The sequence below is a fragment of the Panthera tigris genome, chromosome C1 (genome assembly GCF_018350195.1).
Source record: "Panthera tigris isolate Pti1 chromosome C1, P.tigris_Pti1_mat1.1, whole genome shotgun sequence".
NCBI classification, from domain to species: Eukaryota; Metazoa; Chordata; class Mammalia; order Carnivora; family Felidae; genus Panthera; species Panthera tigris.
In genome coordinates, this window is record NC_056667.1 from 60,753,668 (window position 1) to 60,775,134 (window position 21,467).

The following is a 21,467-nucleotide window of genomic DNA, read 5'->3' on the forward strand; positions in this document are numbered from 1 at the left end:
GGATATGAACACTTTTAAAAATAACAGCAATAAAAAACAAGTAACCATTACCAAATTTATTGTAATGTGAGATGAGAAAGTCATTGTTACCCATTTTATCACCGTTCATTTACTCTTCATTTCACTGTTATCTGGATGCTTTTCCTCACCCACCACTGAAACTGCTGTGGCTGGGGTTAAAAGTTCCTTAGGGAAATGATACAGATAGCTGGAAAACCCAGGCCTATGTAAAAGAACCTTTGTTTCAGAAATAATAAACAGAAAAGCCTAATTTTTTCCTGTTTCTTCATTTGATTAAAAGAAAATTGACACTAATGCTTCCAGGAAGATGGAGTAGATATACTTTTCCCTATTTCTCCCTATTAAAAAACACAAACAAACAAAAAACTAAACTAATAACCTTGAACATAATGTATTAAATAAACACAAAAGGTCTATAAAGATAGAGTGCAGATAGGCTATGGAGCTTAGTACCCAAGGAATGATATGATGGTGATGTTTGGAGTTTATTTTTGCCTTAGAGATCTTGGACCAGGAGCTGACTAAGCTAGCAACTTGGAAAGACAAACAGCAGCAGAAAAGAAAAGCCCCAACAAAAACTATTCTCTGTAGCCAAAGAACTCCATAAGAGGAGACTTAGCAAGTCAGAGGTGCTTTAGACATAATCACTCTAGTCTAGCCAATTACATAGAAGAAACTGTGCTTCCATCCAAGCATTATTAGCAAAGGACAAGAGAAGAGCCTGGACTTCCACTACTGCAAATTTCTAGTAAGGTGACCCAATATCCCTACTAGTCTGGGGTCAGAGAAGGCCAAGTAGAGAGCCAGAATTTTCTTACCAACCAGTAGCAAACTCCTTCCCACCGAGGGGTAATGGACACTTAAGGTATCACTATATTCCAGGTGCCTGGATGACTCGGTCGGTTAAACGTCTATCTTCGGCTCAGGTCTGTGATCTCCTGGTTGGTGGGTTTGAATCCTGTGTCCAGCTCTGTGCTGACAACTCAGAGCCTAGAACCTGCTTCAGATTCTGTGTCTCCCTCTCTCTCTGCCCCTCCCCTACTCTCTCTCTCTCTCTTAAAAAATGAATAAACATTTAAAATTTTTCTAAAATATATCACTATATTCCAAGGAGAATGACTAAAGTAAAAAAAAAAACAAAAACACATATATGTATCCACACACACACACATGCACACACACACATATGGCAACACCCAATGCTGGATGCTGGAGGATGCAGAGAAAATGAATCACTCATAAAATGCTAGTGAGAACATAAAACAGTGCTGCTACTCTGGAAAACAATTTGGCATAAAGAGCTAAACAAGTAACTACTGTATGACCCAAAAATTGCACTCCTAGGATTTATTCCAAAGAAATTATGACCTATGCTCAGACACAAAGCCATACACAAATATTTATAGCAGCTTTATTTATAATAGCCCCAAAGGTTTCCCTCAAAGTGTGAAATTTTGGAGCAACCATTCCATGGAATACTACATAGCAATAAAAAGCAAAAAAATAAAAAATAAAAATACTGATCCAGGCAACCACCTGGGAGGATCTCCAAAGAAGCACACTCTGTGAGAACTGGTTGAGGTAAAGAAAGCCAATCCCAAAAGATAAATTACTGTATAATTGTACTTAAGTAACTTTCTCAAAGTGACAAAATTATAGAAATGGGAAGCATATAATGACTCCCAGGTGTTAATGCAGGGGTGGGGTGGGAAGGAAGTCGCTGTAACTGAAAAAAAGGCAGAATGAGAGCTCCATGTACTGAGGAGACATTCTGTGTATGAATTATGTGCATGTCAAAATCCTGGTTGTGATATATACTATAATTTTGGAAAATCTTTTCCTTGGGGGACAACTGGATAAAGGGTACGTGGTATCTCTCTGTACTATTCCAACTGCAAACCAATTTCTATCTTGAAAGAAAAAGTTTAATTGAATAAAGTAAAAAGAGATAGATAGGAAAATATAATTGAACATTGAATGCAAATACAAGAATAACAAGTTGAATGGTTTGTTGTTTATGACAAACTTAAAGCTTAAATGAAATGGATACATTATTTGAAAGCTAAAATCTACTCAAACCGAAACAAGGAGAAATAGAAATTCTATCAGCCCTAACTCTGCTGAAGAAAATGAATTTATAATTTAAATATTGCTCTAAAGTAAACTCCTGTTCCAGATGACTTTATTGGTGAATTTTCTTTCAAATATAAAGAAGATATGAAATCAGTTTTGCATAAGAAATAGAAAGACAAGACTTCCCAACTCACTTTATGTCAATAAACTCTGATACCAAGCCACACATGAATATTATAAGAAAGAAAACATGTCAGAACAACATATGTACAAAGACACAAAAATTTTAACAAAATGTTAGCAAAAAAAAACCGAGCAGTATATAAAAAGGATAGATTAACATGATTAAAGTGGGATTTACCTCATGAATGCAAGTTTAGTTTTGTTTTGCAAAATCAATTAAAGTGGCTAGATTATTAAATAAAGATAATATGACTATTGCAATAAATGAAGAAATCATTTAACAAAAATCTTTTTGTTTCCAAATTTTCAGGAAAGAAACTTTTAGCAAACTAAGAACAAATAAAAACATCATTCATTGTGGTAGAGTATAATTAAATTTATATAAGTGTATATAAGTATATACATGTGTATATGTGCACACATACACACAGCCACACAGAGCCACGGCTGCTAACATAATTAATGGAGAAATCCAGAGCAGATTTTTTTTCCATTCTACAATAGGTGAGAGGTCCTATCCAGTATAAAGAGGCAGGAAGAAAAAAAGCATAAACTTTAAAGAGAGAAAGGCATTATTAAAGAGAGAAAGGCATGATTAGCAAGATCAGTGGATAGAAGGTCAACATAAAAATTAATTATGTTTTTTATACCAGCAAAAATTTGGAGAAAATACAACAACTTTAAAATATATATAATTTAGGATATATAAAAATATAAAATACCATTGCATAAATTTAACAAATGATGAGAGACACACCTACCCTGAAAACTGACATGAAATGCTAATTTTAGTTACACCAGTCTTGCATAAATGGAGAGATACACTATACTGATGAGTTGGAAGGCCCCTAATTGTTAAAAATTAAATTCACCTCAACCTGATCCATAGAATTAATATAGAATGAATGCCTTCCCAACTGAAGCCCTAACAAGGTGGGTTTTGTTTTTTGTTTTTTTTGTTTTTTGGAATTGACAACTGATTCTAAAATGCATATGGAAATTGTATGGATCTAGAATAGCCAAACAAATATCAAAAGAACAAAGTTGGAGAATTTCTATTGCCAGATATTCTAACCATATAGCTACAGTATTTAAGACAGTGGGATAGTCACGAGGATATATAACTTGATCATACATAACTAGAACAATGGGATAGAATAAGGAGTCTAGAAATAACCCATACTTTTACTTTTAATTGATTTTCAAAAGAGGTACTGAAGCAGTTCAGTGGAGGAAGGAAAGTATTTTTAACACGTGCTGCTGGAACAGCCACAAGAAACCTTCGACCCTATTTCATATTTAGACAAAAAATACTTTGACAAGACTCACAGCCCTGGATGTAAAACAGGAGAATATCTTTTTACACAGATGTCATGATTTCTTAACACCCAAAATACTAACAATAAAAAGGGAAAAAATAGTAAATTTGACTTGCGCAAAATTTTAAAATAAGCTCTTATTTTTCGAAAGAACCATTAAGAAAATAAAAAGATATGTGACAGATGGGGAGAAAAATATTCACTAATATCCTATCCTTGTTTTCAGAATATATAAATATATACATAACTCAATAATAAATGTAATATTTAGACTTATACAGACACTTCACAATGCATGTGATGGGCTGAACTATACCCCCTCAAAATTTACATATTGAAGCCCTAACTCCAAAATGTGACTGTATTTGATTATAGCATCTTTAAAAAGGTGATTTATGAAATAATTGAAATGGGCCCGAGTCCAATAAGACAACAGGAAAAAATTGGACACACAGATAACAGGAATGCCCTTACATGGAGGAAAGACCATGAGAGGAAGCAGCAATGTGTAAGCCAAGGAGAGAAGACTCAGAAAAAGCAAACATACTAACACCTTCATCCTGGACTTCTAGCTCCCAGAACTGTAAGAAGATAAATTTCTATTGTTTTAGCCACCCAGTCTGCGGTGTTTTGTTATGGCAACTCTAGCAAACTACTGCAATGTAGCTATAAGAGTTACCAGTAGCACTGCAATAAATGTTTGATATTACCAGTCATCAGATAAATGCAATATTAAACCACAATGGGATACTACTTTACACCAACTAGAGTTACTGAAATTAAAAGCCTGACAACAGGGGCACCTGGGTGGCTCAGTTGCTTAAGTGTCCGACTCTTGGTTTCAGTTTAAATCATGATCTCACAGTTTTGTGGGTTTGAGCCCCACACTGGGCTCTGAGCTGGCAGTGTGGAGCCTGCTTGGGATTCTCTCTCTCTGTCCTTCCCCCAATTGTGTTGCCTCTGTCTGTCTCAAAATAAGTAAATAAACTTAAAAAAAAAAAAAAAAAGAAAGAAAAGCCTGACAACACCAAGTATTGGTGAGGTTATAGAGCAATTAGTCCTTCCATGTATTGGTAGTAGGAGAATAAAATAAAATAGTGCAACCAAGGGAAAACTTTGTCAATTTCATATATCAAACATACATGTATCCTATGATCAAGAAGTTCCACTGATGAGGCTCCATCTAAAAGAAATTAAAATATATGTCCACAAAAACATTTATAGGAATATATGATCCAAATTTAATATAATAGTCTAAAGCTGATAACAACAGAATTATATATTGATCTATAGAATGAACACACAGAAATTTACGAAGTGTTGTATATTTGGAGAGTATAATACTACTTAACAATAAAATAGAACTACTGATACATGAAACAACATGGATGAATCTCAACAACATTACGTTCAGTAAGAAAAAGAAGAACAAATATACATTGTACTTGTTAATGTATATGAAGTTCAAGAACAGACAAATCAAAACTGTAACTGTCTCTTAGAGGGAGGACAGAGATTATTTTTGGATGAAACCAAGGGAAATTTGGACAGCGTGATTCTTTATCCTGATAGGAGCATAATTTACATGTATGCATTTGTCAACACTGACAGAACTATATACTTAACATTTGTGTATTTCACTCTATATATTTTAAAGTCTCAGTCATTTGGAAGATTATCCTAAAAATTGATAAGAAGACTTCACCTAGGGATGAAATTTGGATGCCAGAGGGACAATGTGAAATTTTTCACTTTTATAGCTTTTGAATTTTGTACCATGTGCATGGATATTACTCATTTAAAAATATAACAAAATGGTTTCAAAATTTTGTTAAAACAAACCACAAACTCCATTTTGATTAAGCTAGGAATTAAGTATGATCTCTATACATTGTAAAGGCTGCCAATGGGGCAGGAGCTAAGTGAAAGGAACAGGTCAGGCACATCTTTGGAAGAAGTTTCACAAGTGGCGAAGACAGGAGATTTCAGAGAGTACCAATCATGATACACTTCATGAAGGCAAGGGACGCAATTGATATATTGATTGCCAAATCAATAAATATAAATGTATTTAGCTCAAGTTTAAAAAAGTACATTGCACTATGCCACAAAAGAAAGCATAGCTTTTTAAAATGTAAATGGCATATTAAAATCAAAATGATTAAGAAGTTTTGAAAATAAACAGAAGGATACACAGAGAGTAAAAAAGTTAATTATTAATATTGGATATTGTGGAATTCAGTACAAAAGAGCATGAATTCGAAAAAGTAGAGAACCTAAAATACTAAAAGGTACAACGCAAAATGAGGACATAGAAGTTAATAATGTATATGAATTTAAATAAGATAGCAACATTTGCAAATCTAAAAGCAGAAAATTAAAGGAGAAATAGATAAAACACAGTTGTAATGGAAGATTTTAATTCATAGCTAACTTCCCTAACTCTAGTACAGCTTACGTAGTCAAAATAATTAATTAGGATATAGTACATTCGGATGTAGTCCTAAGTAATAATAATTAATAACAGACCAAATTATAGGATTCAGAGTCCCCTAAGATGAGGATCACATTTGAAGAGCAGAAGTGTACCTTTAAATCTTTTCATGGCAACTTTAGGAATTGGCTGAACCAGCTGGCTTCACAAGACTCCTTGGATTCACTTTGGTTCAATGAATCAGGGGAGGTAAATTCAGAACCACACAAACAAACCATATTTGCAAGAGGCAGTCTGCTTGTCTGGCAGCAGAGCAGAAGGGACCTTGGAGTTAGAAGAGCCAACTAGGCTGGAATACTACTCTGGCTCCTTCCCATCCTGTCATCCCTTTCCAAACCCCACCATAAATTTCCTTCCAGTTAATTTCCTGCCATGAAAACCCAATTCATTCAATGATGATTAATAAAGAAGGATCAAACACAAATATAATACCTAAAATAAGAAACAGAAAGGCAAAAAGACTAGGGGTAAACACTGATCGTATTTGACTCTTCAACTCAAGAGTAAAACCAAAGTATCAGAGTGATAGAATATAAAATATTATGTGCCCTAATAAGTAAAAATAATGTAGAAATTACATAACAAGTGAAAATGGAGAAGAGAAGAGAAAGTGGGAGATAGAATAAGATAACTGGTTACATTATCTGATAAAACTGAGCATCAAAATATCATTTTCAGCTGAAAAATCAAGTAAAGGAGTTCTACTATGTCCTGAAATAAAGAATGGCCCTTATTTTCAATTGTCTATGTAGTAGTTACTAAAATATTTCACTTAGTAGATACCAAAGAAAACCTTCCAAAAAAGAAATAGTGTGTGTACACACACACACACACACAACATATTATCTGAACAAAATGGGATCAAACTAGAAATGAACTATTAAACCATAAAATAAAAAATTTATACCAACTAGAAATTTAAAACTGTTTCGTAAGCATCTCTTCTTTAAAATAGTGAAATCTTGGGGTGCCTGGGTGGCTCAGTTGGTTAAGCGTCCAACTTCGGCTCAGGTCATGATCTCACAGTTCATGAGTTTGAGACCCTGGTAGGGCTCTGTGCTGACAGCTCAGAGCCTAGAACCTGCTTCAGATTTTGTGTCTCCCTCTATCTCTGCTTCTCCCCCACTTGTGTTCTCTCTCTCTCTCTCTCTCTCTCTTAAAAACATTAAAACCAAATAGTGAAACCAAACACAAGAGACAAAATTCTTAGAAAATAATGTAAATAGCTATACTACATACGAACTCTATGGGATGAAAAACAAATCTGGATAGCCCTGCAGCCTGATTTCTCATGTCTGTTTGGGGGACAGCTTAACAGAGAGCTAGCACAGCCAAAATGAGTCCTCTGCAGAGTAGGACCATCACCTCCACTGATGTCATCATTCCTGACTGACAAGGCAGCTCTCAGGGTCCCTTGTATGCATCCTCTTGCTCTTGGTTTGCCTCCGTTCCAATGATGTCCCTAAATGCAGCGATCTTTCGATGCATTTCTTTTTACTTAGAAGAGGGTGATGAGGATGGTGTTCCCTAGCCTCTCTTATACTTACCAATAAATATGAATCACAGTGTAGATATATGACTTGTTCTTGTTCATGTGGTGCTTCTGATTCCAGTCTTGTCTGCTAGCAGAGACAGATGCTTCTCTGCAGTTAAATTGGCCATGGAGCAGGCAGAACATTTATGGTGTGGAATAACAAGATTTCAGGGACGTTGTGTGCTCTGTTACTTCCCTACTGAAGTTATCTTCCTGATAAGACCTCTGATATATCTGTAGGAGAGCTTGCACACCATGTAGATTTCATATTTATGGAATTAGAGAGTTTAACTGGACCACCCCAGGCCTTGGAAGCTTTTCCACCTAGGGACAACATGAGGCCAGCCTAATAAATAGGTGCCTAGTAACTCAAGATGGACAGCGTCACCAAACTGCCCATTATCCCAGTATCCTCTAGAGTGGCTACTGAGGCATCACTGGTTGAGATCAAAAGGGAATTAAGCAGCCATGGGAGCCTAATCGTACAGGATGCAGCAAGGTGTTGGAGATAACTATTTTGGGCTCCTGGAGACAATAAGAGAATAAGACCCCCCCAACAAGCAGATGAGCTAAGACATAAGGATAGGCTACAAAAGGAAAATTCCAGATGGTGGCTCTTGTAGTAGCCAGAAAATAGGAAGCCAGATTCTTTGAGGAGATGCTAAAACATATGCATTATTTCTGAAGGCTGGGAAAGTGATGAAGTTACAAAGACAAGGGACAAGCTGAGATGAAATGGCTACTCTCATAGCAATAACATAGACAGGCCAATTCCAAAACTCATACTAGACTTCAGAACATTAAGATGGAAAGAACAGATACAGGGATTAGGTCTGGGACTTGCTCCTGCACTCTTCTCTCAGGTGAACAATCCAAACATTCTTGAACTTGTTGGATGCTGAAGTACACATGCCTAGTATTTGAGTTCCTTTTTTTTCTTTCTGAAATATACTTGCTAGTTTTTTGCCACCCTGTTCTCTTGCCTGGATAAATATGCTTTGGGCACTTGAGTGATATGTTAGTTTTCTATTGCTGCATAAGAATAATACATAAGAGCTTAAAACAACATACATTTTTTTAGCTCTAAGTTCTGTAAGTCAGAAGTCCAGGCACAGCCTAACTAGGGTCTCCACTCAGTATCTTCCAAGACCAAAATCATGTTGTCTGTAAGTTATGTTCTTATCTGGAGCCCAGGGCCTTCTTTCAAGCTCATTCAGGCTGTTGACAGAATTTGGTTCTTTGCAGGTGTAGAGTTGGAGTCCCTGTTCTCTTATTTACTGTCCAGCATAGACTGCTTTCAGGTCTTATACGGCCTTGTAAATCCCTTTCCACATGGTCCAGCCTCTCTCTACCTTCCAAGTGAGCAAAAAGAACCTCCCTCATTTAGGATTCTACTGATGCTTCAAATGCTTCATGATTCTGGCTTTCTCGTTCACCATCAGATAGAAAAAAACTCTCTGCTCTTAAAAGCTCAAATGGTTAAGTCAGGCTCACCCAGATAATCTCCCTATTTTTTAAGGTCAACTAACTTAGCATCTTAATTATATTTTCAAAATCCCTCCAGAGAGTTACATAGATTAATATTTGACTGAATGACTGACAGAGGAACTGGAACCCCAGCGTTTGGAGGTCATCTTAGAATTCTGTCTACCACATACATAAACAAGTTGATTAGACACAGTTATATTTTGCAATCAAGCAGTGAGAGGAATGCATGGCCAAGAAGGGTGTGTACCTTTCCCAGATTTTACAATTGAAATAATAACTCAGACTAGGAAAAAAAAATAATTGGTCTTCTCAGAGAACAAGTTCAGCTAGTTCAGGCAGTTGTGTTACCCAATGTCATTTCGTTTTTTAAAAACATTTATTTTTGAGAGAGAGCTAGGGAGAGAGAGACAGACGGGGGGGTGGGGGGGTGGGGAGAGAGAACAAGTGGGGGAGGGGCAAAGAGAGAGAGGGAGACACAGAATCTGAAGCAGACTCCAGGCTCTGAGCTGTCAGCACAGAGTCCCATGCGGGGCTTGAACTCACAAACTGTGAGATCATGACCTAAGCCGAAGTGGGATGCTTAACCTTCTGAGACACCCAGGTGCCCCCCTCAATGTCATTTCTAAACTGAATGTCCCTGAGTGGCTAATGGAAGCCAGTGATGCTTGGAGCCTTACCAGCGACCACAGAGGCTTAGATAAGAAAGCAGCCCTGTTCTTCTCTTTTATCTGACATTCTAACAGTGAATAAATGTGCTGCCACTACTTGCATTTAGTCCTGTGGCTTAGACCTTTTTTTATATATCTCTTGAAAGTAAAACAAAATCAATTTACCTTCATTACAAGGTATTGATACATTAGACAGACCCTAGTACAAATGAGAACCTGCTGCTGGATGTACAATCCCCATGAAGATGACTTTGTAATAATGGCCACTGCTGGGAAAACTGCCTACATTGCACTGAATGCCATCTAAACACAACTGACGAAGGGTGAATGGACTTTGATGGAGGGTATAATCTAAAATTCCACCACTCAAGTGGTTACCATGGGAGCTGTCTGAACTATAACCCAAGAACATTAAAGGCAAACTGTAAACAACTACTCAGGAGGTCCAACACCTGATTAGTCACTTTGGGTATTGGAGACAGCACATTTTACTCCCAGGAATTTTGTAACAACCTCTATATCAAGTTAACAGACACATAGTCAAATTTAAGTGGAAGTCCTTATAGCAAGAAGCTTTAAGGGGAGCATAGACAATAACAAATGAAGTTATCTGCTGGAATGCTTTACCTTACTTCACACTACTACATTCAGAGCTAATTACAACTCTGTCCCAAATCATTTCTCACCCAGATTATTGCAATAACTTCCTAAATTGTCTCCCTACTTTGCCTTTGCTTGATCACTCTCTGTTCTTCATTCAGCAACCATTGTGATCTTTTTAAAATGTAAGTAAAAGATCATCTCACTTTCCTGCTCACTGTTCAAAATGCTCCCCGACTTCCCATCTCTCTCTGAGTAAAATGCAAGATTCCCACACATAGCTCTTACTACCTGGTACCTAATTAAGGGTCTGACCTTATTTCCTGCTATTCCTCCCTTGCTCATTCTGCTTCAGTCATGTAGGACTTCTTGTTTTAAAGAGAATATGCCTCCTAAGCTCCAAGTTCAGAGCTTCGTGCTGTTTCCCCCTCCTTGAGTTCTCTTATGCCTTATACCTCAAACCTTATTTCTTACTCCTTCACATTACTCGCTCAAATACATCCTTTACTGTGATGCATATTGACCTATTTGAAATACCAGCAATATTTCCCATTCAGAAATCTACCCTCAAAAACAAAATAAATCAATTAAATTAAATTAGAAGAATCTCTCCTCATACCTTGCCTTATTTTCTTCTTAGCTTTTAAGAGTACTCATATATACGTTACTTTCCAGTGTTGGGTCTATCTCCTCTTTTGGGATGCAAGTCTTCCAAAGGCATAGAGTTTTGCCATGCTAAATTACCACTCCCCAGAGCATTGGCTGACACAGTCAGTATTTGATAACTACTTGCTGAATAAATTGAGTAAACAAAAGGTAACATGTCAAATCACAGAGGAATCTAATGGTATTCTAATCCAAGAAATGATATTGTTATAGCATCATAGCCATGTCAGAAAGGTAAAATTGGATCCATGCTTTATAACTTATAACATATACTTTCTGTAGATAGACTCAAAGATATAAATTTGGGGGGGAAAGAAAGAGGCGCTTTGAGTGGCTCAGTTGGTTGAGCATCCGGCTCTTGATTTCGGTTCAGGTCATGATCTCAGTTTGTGAGTTCCAGCCCCACGTTGGGCTCTGTGCTGACAGTGCGGAGCCTGCTTGGGATTCCCTCTCCTTCTCTCTCTGCCCCTCACCCACTCGTATTCTCTCTCTCTCTCTCTCTCTCTCTCTCTCTCTCTCTCTCTCTCAACAAATAAGTAAACTTAATGAAAAAATTTAAAAATAAATATGGAGCAAAAACCATACAAACTAGAAAATTTAGGAATATTATTTCATAACCTCAAAGGAAGAAGCTTTTTAAACTATGATACAAATTCCAAGAGCCACAAAGAAAAAGATTGATAAATTACACCAAAAAATCCAAGCTCTAACCATAGGGCAAATGCTGTGATAAATAAAATTAAAAGGCAAATAATGTAATGCAAAAAATATTTGCAATCAACAGAGTAGAAAAAAATGAGTAATGTCCCTCAGATATGTATCTATAGCTGGATATGAAAATGACCAAACCAGTAGAAATTATAGGCAAAGTATGTGAATAAACAATTCATTGTAGAGGAGACACAAATAGCTTTTAAATGTGAAAACATGCTCAGTAAGTGAACCACAAAATCTAAATATATAGGGGTTTTAGTAAAGACCTGACAGTTTGATAACAACTTTATTGCCCATAGTGTGAAGAAATAGTAAATATTGGTAAGAATATATATTACTACAATCCCTATGGAGGAAAGTTTACCAAGATCTATCAAAATTATAAATCCATGTGCCCTTTGTATCAGCAATTTCATTCTAAGAATATATACTTCAGACATTCTAGTATCATTAAATCATTGTCTTGATAGAAAAATATTGATAGCTTTTTAAATGGACATTAATAGGGAATGGAGTTAAATAACTTGCACAAAAGCAAATGAAGAGTAAGAAAAGCCTATAGATAATATGCAAAAATTTCCAAGTAGAGAAACTAGTTGTACAACAGAGGTTATAGTATACAATTATTCGTGTTGAAGAAAGCAGAGGGAAAAAAAAAGACACGTGTATTTTCTTGTATATGATTTACAAACTTTGGAAGAATATTCAGGATATCAAAAATAAGAGTTGCCTGTAGGAACAGGTGGTAAAACAGTTTGATGAGGCAAGGGTGGAGGGGTTTCACTACAAAACTCAATTATCTTTTACTATATAACTCAATATTTGAACTGTCTAAATCCTAACCATTCAACTGTGTGAATGTTGCTATGTGAAAGCATTAATCAATATTGTAAAAAACAAAACAAAACAAAACAAAACAAAACAAAACAAAACAAAACAAAACAAAACAAAAAAACCTCTCTACAGAGTATAGGCCAGTTGTTCTAATCATACTAAACCATGTGCCATTCCCCAACATTGGCTTTCAGGTCTTCATGTTCTTGCATATGTGTCCAGGTAAGTCCCAGAAGGATATCCCAACAATAATGATACAACCTATCAACCAGCATCCCTATAAAAGCATTACCAATTTCCTACTCGCATAGAAAAAAAAATCATAAATAGATAAAAACTAATCACAGAAACTAAGACAGAATGAAAGCAAAATGCCAGAACTGTGTCAGAATGTTTACCACCCCTAAGAAAAATGTAACTAGACAGAAAGGTAGACACAGATTTTAGATCATGGCCCAATAGAACCCATTTGTAAGCATTGAAAGTTATTTTAAACATGGTAAAAACTAAAAAAATAGTACAACAGAAGAACAAAGAGAGTATAAACCTTCATTCAATAAATGAAACAATGGACTATGATATGTTAAAGGATGTGAAGAATGTTAACATATAGAATGTATTCAATTTCCCTGCTATCTGAAAACATATCTTCCTTATCACAGATTCTATGGATAAAATCAATAATTGCCTTCTCAATTGTACCACATGAGGGAGATTATTAAAAATAAGATATTTGATATTTTACCAAGTTCAATACCATTCTCTAGATTGCTTAATTTTTATTATTTAAAAAAAGTAAGGGTCCTATAACACCCTTCATTTGACTTTATAACGTATGTTAAAATGTTTGCATCATGTGTCATTGGTATCATCAAATAAACATTTATAAGAAAAAGGGAAAACAAATGGCTGGATACATGATGACCAATGTAGCCTTGGATAGCAAATTTTCAAAATAGAACAGCTAAATTCACCAAGTTTATTTAATTGAATGAGAAACATTTTAAAGCTGTCTTCTTGAAAATGTCCCAAAAAACAAAGTTTTAATCAGATGACTCTAAAATAATCTGAAAGCATATGAATAAGTTTTATGTCTACATTACTCAGATATTTTAAAATTAAGGATAAAAGAGACTGACATTTTGTTGCATTGAATTTTAGGAAAATCTTTCATTTGAAAATATTTCCAGACATTTAACAAGTCCAAAATGTGACAGAATTTATCCTTTCTCAATTTAGATGTCTGATTTGACTAATGAGGCAGGGCTTTTCATTTGAAAATGTTTCCATTTTGGATTTATTTTGACTTAATCCTCCTTAAGACTGAGACAATGACACAGAGCACCCATCTTGATGTAACTTTTTCTTTTCTCCTGTCCTGTACTTGGCATTTTATTTTATCTTTCTCATTATTGGGCAGCCCTGGTCACTGAGAGTGTTCATCCGTTGTTGAATTGTTATGTAATTTGTTGAAACCTCCTGATTCCTGATCCTTTTTTTAAAGTTTTTATTTAAATTCCCATTAGTTAACATATAGTGTAATATTAGTTTCAGCTGTAGAATTTAGTGATTCAACACTTACATACAACATACAGCGCTCAATCACAAGTGCCCTCCTTAATGCCCATCACCCATTTAGCCCACCACCCCGCCTGCCCACCTCCCTTCTAGTAACTCTATTTGTTCTCTATAGTTAAGAGTCTGTGTTATGGTTTGCCTCTCTCTCTCTCTTTCTCTCTCTTTCTCACTTTTTTCTTAATCCCTGATTCTTAATATTGAGCTGACTCAACAGAATAACAGAATAACAGAAGGTAAATCTTTCCCTTTCCTTCTCCCACACTTGAAGACAACTATTAGAAGAATTTTTATGGGGATAGCCTTGAACAGGAACCAGGAAAAATAAAAACGTAGACATCAAATTGTAAGCACCTCGCAATCTCGTATGATATAAATTGGATATCCTCTGGGAAAGCCATCTTTCAGCTTTCCAGTGTATGTTTTTCAACTTTTATGTAAGCAACCAATAAATCATAATGCTAATACAATCTAAAGATAAAGTCACCATTCTGATAATTTTCTTGAATTGACTGCCACCTGGAGTTACATTATTTCAACCAATGTAAATTTTGCATAATATTATCCCAGATATGATTCGGTGATTAGAAATGACAACTACTTTTAAAAGAAGAGCATAATAGGGTCAAAAGAAGGGAGCAATAGAGAAAAAGTCCCAGCAGAACTAAGAGAGTCAACAATGAAGCCTGTATCAGTGATTTCATCATTCATAGAGTGACTTCTACAAAACAAAAGAAGAAGGAAAGGTGCTTAAATGTAAATTTTCAGAAAAAAAGAAATAAATTTGAAGGTGAAATACTCTAATCGAGCATATTCACAAAGGAAATTATAGGGTTTGTGGTAAACTGCTTGTAGCACACAAAGCTAAGTGACCCTAGCCAAAATTCTGCTGCCAGCACTTTTGCATCTCCCCTAGCATTTTCTCTTTGACAGTGAGCTGATAGGCAGAAACACTTGATTCCCAGTTCATTGACATACCTTCATTAAAATGGACATGGGAAACAACAGTCTACAAGACAGATGCCCCCATAATGGAGGGTAATAATAATGGAATGGAATCATTTATACCAACATTCAGAAGAGGTTTACATAGAGAACATACAAAAGATTCATTATCCAGTTACAAAGAGTATTACAAAATCAAGAAATTGCAATCTCAATCATATGTTTGGTGCTAGAATTTTCAATGACTCCATATCTGTAAAAGTGAGTGAAAAAAAGTATATGCATTTTTCCTTTAAAATGCATGTCTAGGGGCACCTGGGTGGCTCAATTGGTTAAACATCCTGACTTCGGCTCAGGTTATGATCTTGTGGATCATGTGTTCGAGTTCCGCATCAGGCTCTATGCTGACAGCTCAGAGCCTGGAGCCTACTTCAGATCTTGTGTCTCCCTTTCTCTCTGCCCCTTTCCTGCTCACACTCTGTCTCTCTCTCTCAAAATAAATAAACAAGCAAACAAACAAAACAAAACAAAATAAATGTCTAATTTACTGTTTAAAGCATGTCTGTGATTATTAGTTTTTTTTTTTTTAATGAAATGCATACAATTTAAAAAATAAAACTGTGGGGCACCTGGGTGGCTCAGTCGGTTAAACGTCCAACTTCGGCTCAGGTCATGATCTCACGGTTCGTGAGTTCAAGCCCCGTGTCGGGCTCTGTGCTGACAGCTCAGAACCCGGAGCCTGCTTCTGATTCTGTGTCTCCCTCTCTCTCTGACCCTCCCCCCATTCATGCTCTGTCTCTTTCTGTCTCAAAAATAAATAAAAAATAAATGAATAAAATAAAAAATAAAACTGTACTCCTTATATTACCAGAAATATCTAACAGTGGGAACGAAGAAAGGTAGATTTTAGCTTTAAGTCTTCTGGCCTATATTTGCTGCATGTTACTTTACTCATTGGATTTCTTTATGTAGAGTATGCAAAGACACTGCATGTGGTACTCTGAGATCCTTTCTGGTTTTCCACTTTATAACTGTCCAGTTATCACATAGCCAATTGGGGCAGTACAATCAACAGTTCATTATGGGGTGCCTGGGTGGCTCAGTCAGTTGAGCGTCTGACTTTAGCTCAGGTCAAGATCTTGAGGTTTGTGAGTTTGAGCCCAGCATCGGGCTCTGTGCTGACAGCTCAGAGTATGGAGCCTGCTTCAGATTCTGTGTTTCCCCCTCTCTCTGCCCATCCCCTGCTCATGCTCTGTGTCTCTCTGTCTCACAATAATAAATAAACGTTAAAAAAATATATTAAAAAAAACAGTTCACAAAAAAACACATTATCTTATGGCAAACTGAGGCATCAATCATATTTTATCATATTAATAAATTCATACTTTATTTCAAACATTGAGTTTTCTCCTCTAAAATACTACTTGCATGGTGTAGTGAAAGATCACTGGACTCAGACTAGGGCTCAAATTGCCATAGAACAGCAACAGCTTTGCATCGTTGTGCAAATTTCATTCTCAATTGACTGATCTACAAAGTTAAAGTACCCTTAAGTTCCCTTTCAATTCTGGCATCCTGTAATGTTCCATGGCAAAACTGCATACAAATCATGTGAGCTATTTTATGAAGAGAATGGTGGTATAAAAAAGAATAAAGGCACATAGGAAAAGGAATGTGTGATGAAGAAAGCAAGTGACTTGTTTGCTAATTGTGATTCACTATTGTCATAACTGTAAAACTCTTAGTGTTTTAAATTCTGCAACCATTGGTTTCCCCAATGGTAAAATATGAAAGTGCTCGAGATCAGAAGTTTTCAACAGCCCAGTTTACGTATTATTTGTACACCTCAAGTTGATAATGAGGAATAAATAACTCCCACATCAATGTTTTACAGCATATCAAAAGGATGGCATGACACATATCACAATAACCCTAGGCCATTGAGTGATTCAAGAATATGTATGGTCTTAAAATTCCTATAACCGTAGGAAATCATTAGAGTCACAGAGTTTTAAAACTAGAAGGCAGTAGATACAATCTAACTTAATTATACATGTTATGTACATATCCTCTGCATATTTCTAATGTATCATCACTTCAGTCTATAATTTGAAAAAAAAATCTGGTATATATATTCAGGATATAATCTTTTGGTTTCTGCAGTTGACCATGACTATATGTTAATCTCATGGATCCCAAAGATGGAGTTTTCTGAAATTCCCTCCTTGGGGTCCCAACTACTACTCTATTACAATTTATATGAATTACTTTCACTTAATGCAGTGACCATGATCACATAACCAAGGATTAGTAAGGATTCTTGAGCACTTCTTTGTAAGTCCCTTTACATGATGAAGGGAAAGAGACCTTGAAGTTCTTAGATGAGTCCATAAAAGTGACTCATCCAGGGTAGCAGTTGTGAATTGCTGCCAAGTTTTCTAGACATATTTTGTTCAGTTCTGAAAATATGTATTGGTCATCTTTAACACACCAGAAACTATAGGGTTGGGAAATTAGGAAGCCAAAGCTTTAGATGAAGTAGGGGTGGTAAACAATGAATGGAGACCTACCATGGAGCAAGAACACTGAATTAAAGAGCTCAGACAGATTGGAAGGGTCTTGGAGTTAGTAAAAACTGAGTACTTAAATGCATGTACTAACCCAGGATAGAGCATAGGAGGCAGATGGACAGCAAGGAGGAGATGGTACAGGAACATTAAAAGACTGGCTATATCGTGTCATCTTTCCCATGATCCTGAGCAGTAGGTTAATCCTGACATCATCAATGTACCTGAGTCTCTATAATGTACCCGAGTCTCGGGGCGCCTGGGTGGTTCAGTCGGTCAGGCGTCCGACTTCAGCTCAGGTCATGATCTCGCGGTCCGTGAGTTCGAGCCCCACGTCGGGCTCTGTGCTGACCACTCAGAGCCTGGAGCCTGTTTCGGATTCTGTGTCTCCCTCTCTCTCTGACCCTCTCCCATTCATGCTCTGTCTCTCTCTGTCTCAAAAATAAATAAACGTTATAATGTACCCGAGTCTCTATAACCTGCTTATAGTTACCTTGAGAGACAGAGATGAGCTCGATGCTTAAAAATGGAAAGAAGAGTCATACATATAGGGACTTGCCTAGTAAATATGTGGACATTAAGGGACACCACGCATGGGAACTGCAGGATCCTTGTTATAGGGAATTTGGGAACATGACATAAGTTCTGTAAATTTACATGTTCATTTTTAGGAGACAAAAAATCTCAATACTTAACCACAAAGAAGTACGATTTTGATTAAATCCTGTCCCCATCTATAAATTTTGGTTCCAGTTCCTTAGCTTTTCTGAACTTCCATATCCCGCATGAAATGAAACAAATCGAGTACCTACATCATTGAGTTGTTGCCAGGATTAAATGAGATGATCCATATAATGCAGTTAGAACTGTGCCTGCAAATCAGTAAAAGCTGAATAAATGCTGGCTATCATTTCATGTAGAGGCCGTGAACCCTTCTCTACGTTCTCCGTGCAGCTTTTGTTTGATGAAGGCTCTCTGGGCTTAAGTCACCTTACTCTAGGTCCTTGTGAGCAGCAGTCTTCTGAAAAGAATAGTTGATGTATTATTTTAGTATTATAGTAGTTGCTTTCTAAGGCACTGTTCTTTCAGAAACCGAGGATGTATTATAAATTCATTCTAAATGCATAGCAACCGCAGCTGTGTGGCAACTGCTGAATTAGACTTGCATTGTTCTCAAACACTAAAATCAAATTAAGTGGTTATCCTATTAATAGCACTACTTATTCAGCTCCTTTCCTCTTTAAAGTACTTTATAAACATTAACTAATTAATCCTCACACTCTTATGAGGTGGGTAAATACTTGTTAACTCCCAGTTTGAGGAAACCAAGGTTGAGGTTAAGTGGTTTGCTTGCTCAGGGCACTAGAGTGGGGCAATATTTAAGTCCTAAATTAGGGCATTTTAATTTCTATTAATTTATTTGGGACACTGTATTGGATTTCTAATGATAATTTATTATGTCGGATTATTGTACACTATGTCATATAGCAGATGGGAAAATGTAATTCATTGCTGAGTGAATAAAAATGGGTAAAAAAGTACTCCACAACTATTGTTCCCCAGAGCTCACTATGACACAAAGAACTTGGAAGCCATGCAGTTAACTAGCCAGAAATTGCCAGTCATTTCATTTAACATCGATTTCTTTACCACGTGCTTATGCACACCTGCACATGTGTACATAAACACTTATTTTCTACAATAGCATATAAGTTCTTTAATGTTAGAAACCATATCTCATTAACCCAGATATCTCCAAAACGATATGTTAGCAAGGTATGAAAAGTGTGTAAGAAATCAATCTTTTCAGTAACCTTCTGATTGTTTTTTTCCTCTTCCAACTTTAAACCTCATCTTGTCTATCCTCCATAGTTCTATTCAATTTATAAATAAGAGAACATAAACTTGGCCATATTGCTCCGTTACTCAAAGTCACAAATGCCTCCGTATTTCTGCCCCTAACTTCAAGCCCTTTACTTTTAAAAGCAATTTTGTAATGTGAAATTCATTGAAACATGTTTATCATAGCACTTAAGATCTTACAACTCCTTAAACTTTGTATGATTGTCCCGTGAGGGCAAAGAACGTATATTTCAACCTCAATGTTGTGTTGTGTCAGTGCAGACACAAAGCAAGTGCACAGTAAATATTTGGTACATGAAAAGATAGTGGTAGAAATAGAGATGCTGTGCAACATCTTTTTCCAAGGCAAGTTTTGGATTGGATTTTTAATGATAATTTATTACATTTTATTACATATTATTACACGGGAATTACATTTTCCCATCTGCTATATGACATAGTGTACAATAATCCTACATAACATAATGGATTAGTTATGAATTATATTACTTATGAAACTCCTCATGTTTAACATTGATGCCCACCAGAGGAAAACCATTGTTGTTTGTCTGTACTTGGCCTTTCTAATCTCCCTGTCATCTTTTTTCTGTAATCTACATGTCATCAGAATCCCTGCGCCCTCCTGTATTCTCACTTTCAGGAAACTTCGGTGAGAGTGGATATATATCATTAGGTCTTAGAGTTTAGAATGACCAGTTTGTGAACGTAAAGGAATTCTGACAGCAGACATTTCTGACACAGTATCCATAAGATTAACACTTTGTACTACCTCTATGAAGCCTATGCATTCTTGCTTATTTTATTGGCTTTCTTTAATTATAGAAATAATAAAAGTTATTTGTTTGAAACTCTTGATCCCCGTGATGTGGCAGTTTTTCTGCTGCTCTAGAAATGGCTATTTACATGCAAAGCTTGGGAGAAAACTCTTTTAAGCCTTGTAAGGCTATGTTACCCAACCATCATCTCAGTCCCTAACTAATGCCTAGGCTATTGAAGTACATGAAGAACTGAGATCATGGGAAATTTTCAGAGCCATCAGTTTTCAGTCCAGTGGGGAGTACCAAGGCAAGTAAACAGAACTCCAAAAGTTTCTTACAGAGATTTATTGACTTCAAGATGGCAAGATTGGTATCTCAAACCCTGAATAGAAGTGTGATTATGTGGAATCCTCTCTGATCTGCTTTTTGTGTTTATATATGGAATGGTAGAAGAGAACTGCAGGCAATATGGAGGTAGATAAAGGGAGCCCTCAGGGGAGCAACCTGCGCTCCCCACAGTTTGACATGGCCTGGATACATGAGTTTCACACAGGCCATGCAGACACCATGCAAAGTAGTCAGACTTTAGCCATTTTGTCAATAACCCTACTCCTGAAAATGAAGACCCTGGAGGACATCAGGTGGATCTCCCAGGGTGAGATCTCAGAGATTGAGTTGACATATTTGAGAGACCGATCCAAAAAAGAGACCTTTGAAATTCATTCTAAAGAGCTTTTAGTTGCACCCCACAGGATTTGGATGCCTGCCATTGAGAGGACTGAGGGATGATAGCCAGCGAAGTGGAATCAAATGAGAACAAAAACAGTTTCAATGAAGCAAATCCCAAAGCAGGTAAAATAATACAGAGGGAGAGGAGAAAGAATAAAGTCACGGCTCCTTTCCCATTTTAACTGAAGTGAAGTAAAGAAGCTCCTTCTAATTACTAACTTTCGATAGTCTACCAGGGTACATAGTCTTGGGGCACCTGGGTGGCTCAGTCAGTTAAGCATCCAACTCTTGATTTTAGCTCAGGTCATGATCTCACAGTTCATGAGTTTGAGCCCCACATGAGGCTCTGCACTGACAGCACAGAGCCTGTTTGGGATTCTCTCTCTCCCTCTCCCTCTTCCCCTCTACCGCTTGTTCTCTCTCTCTCTGTCTGTCT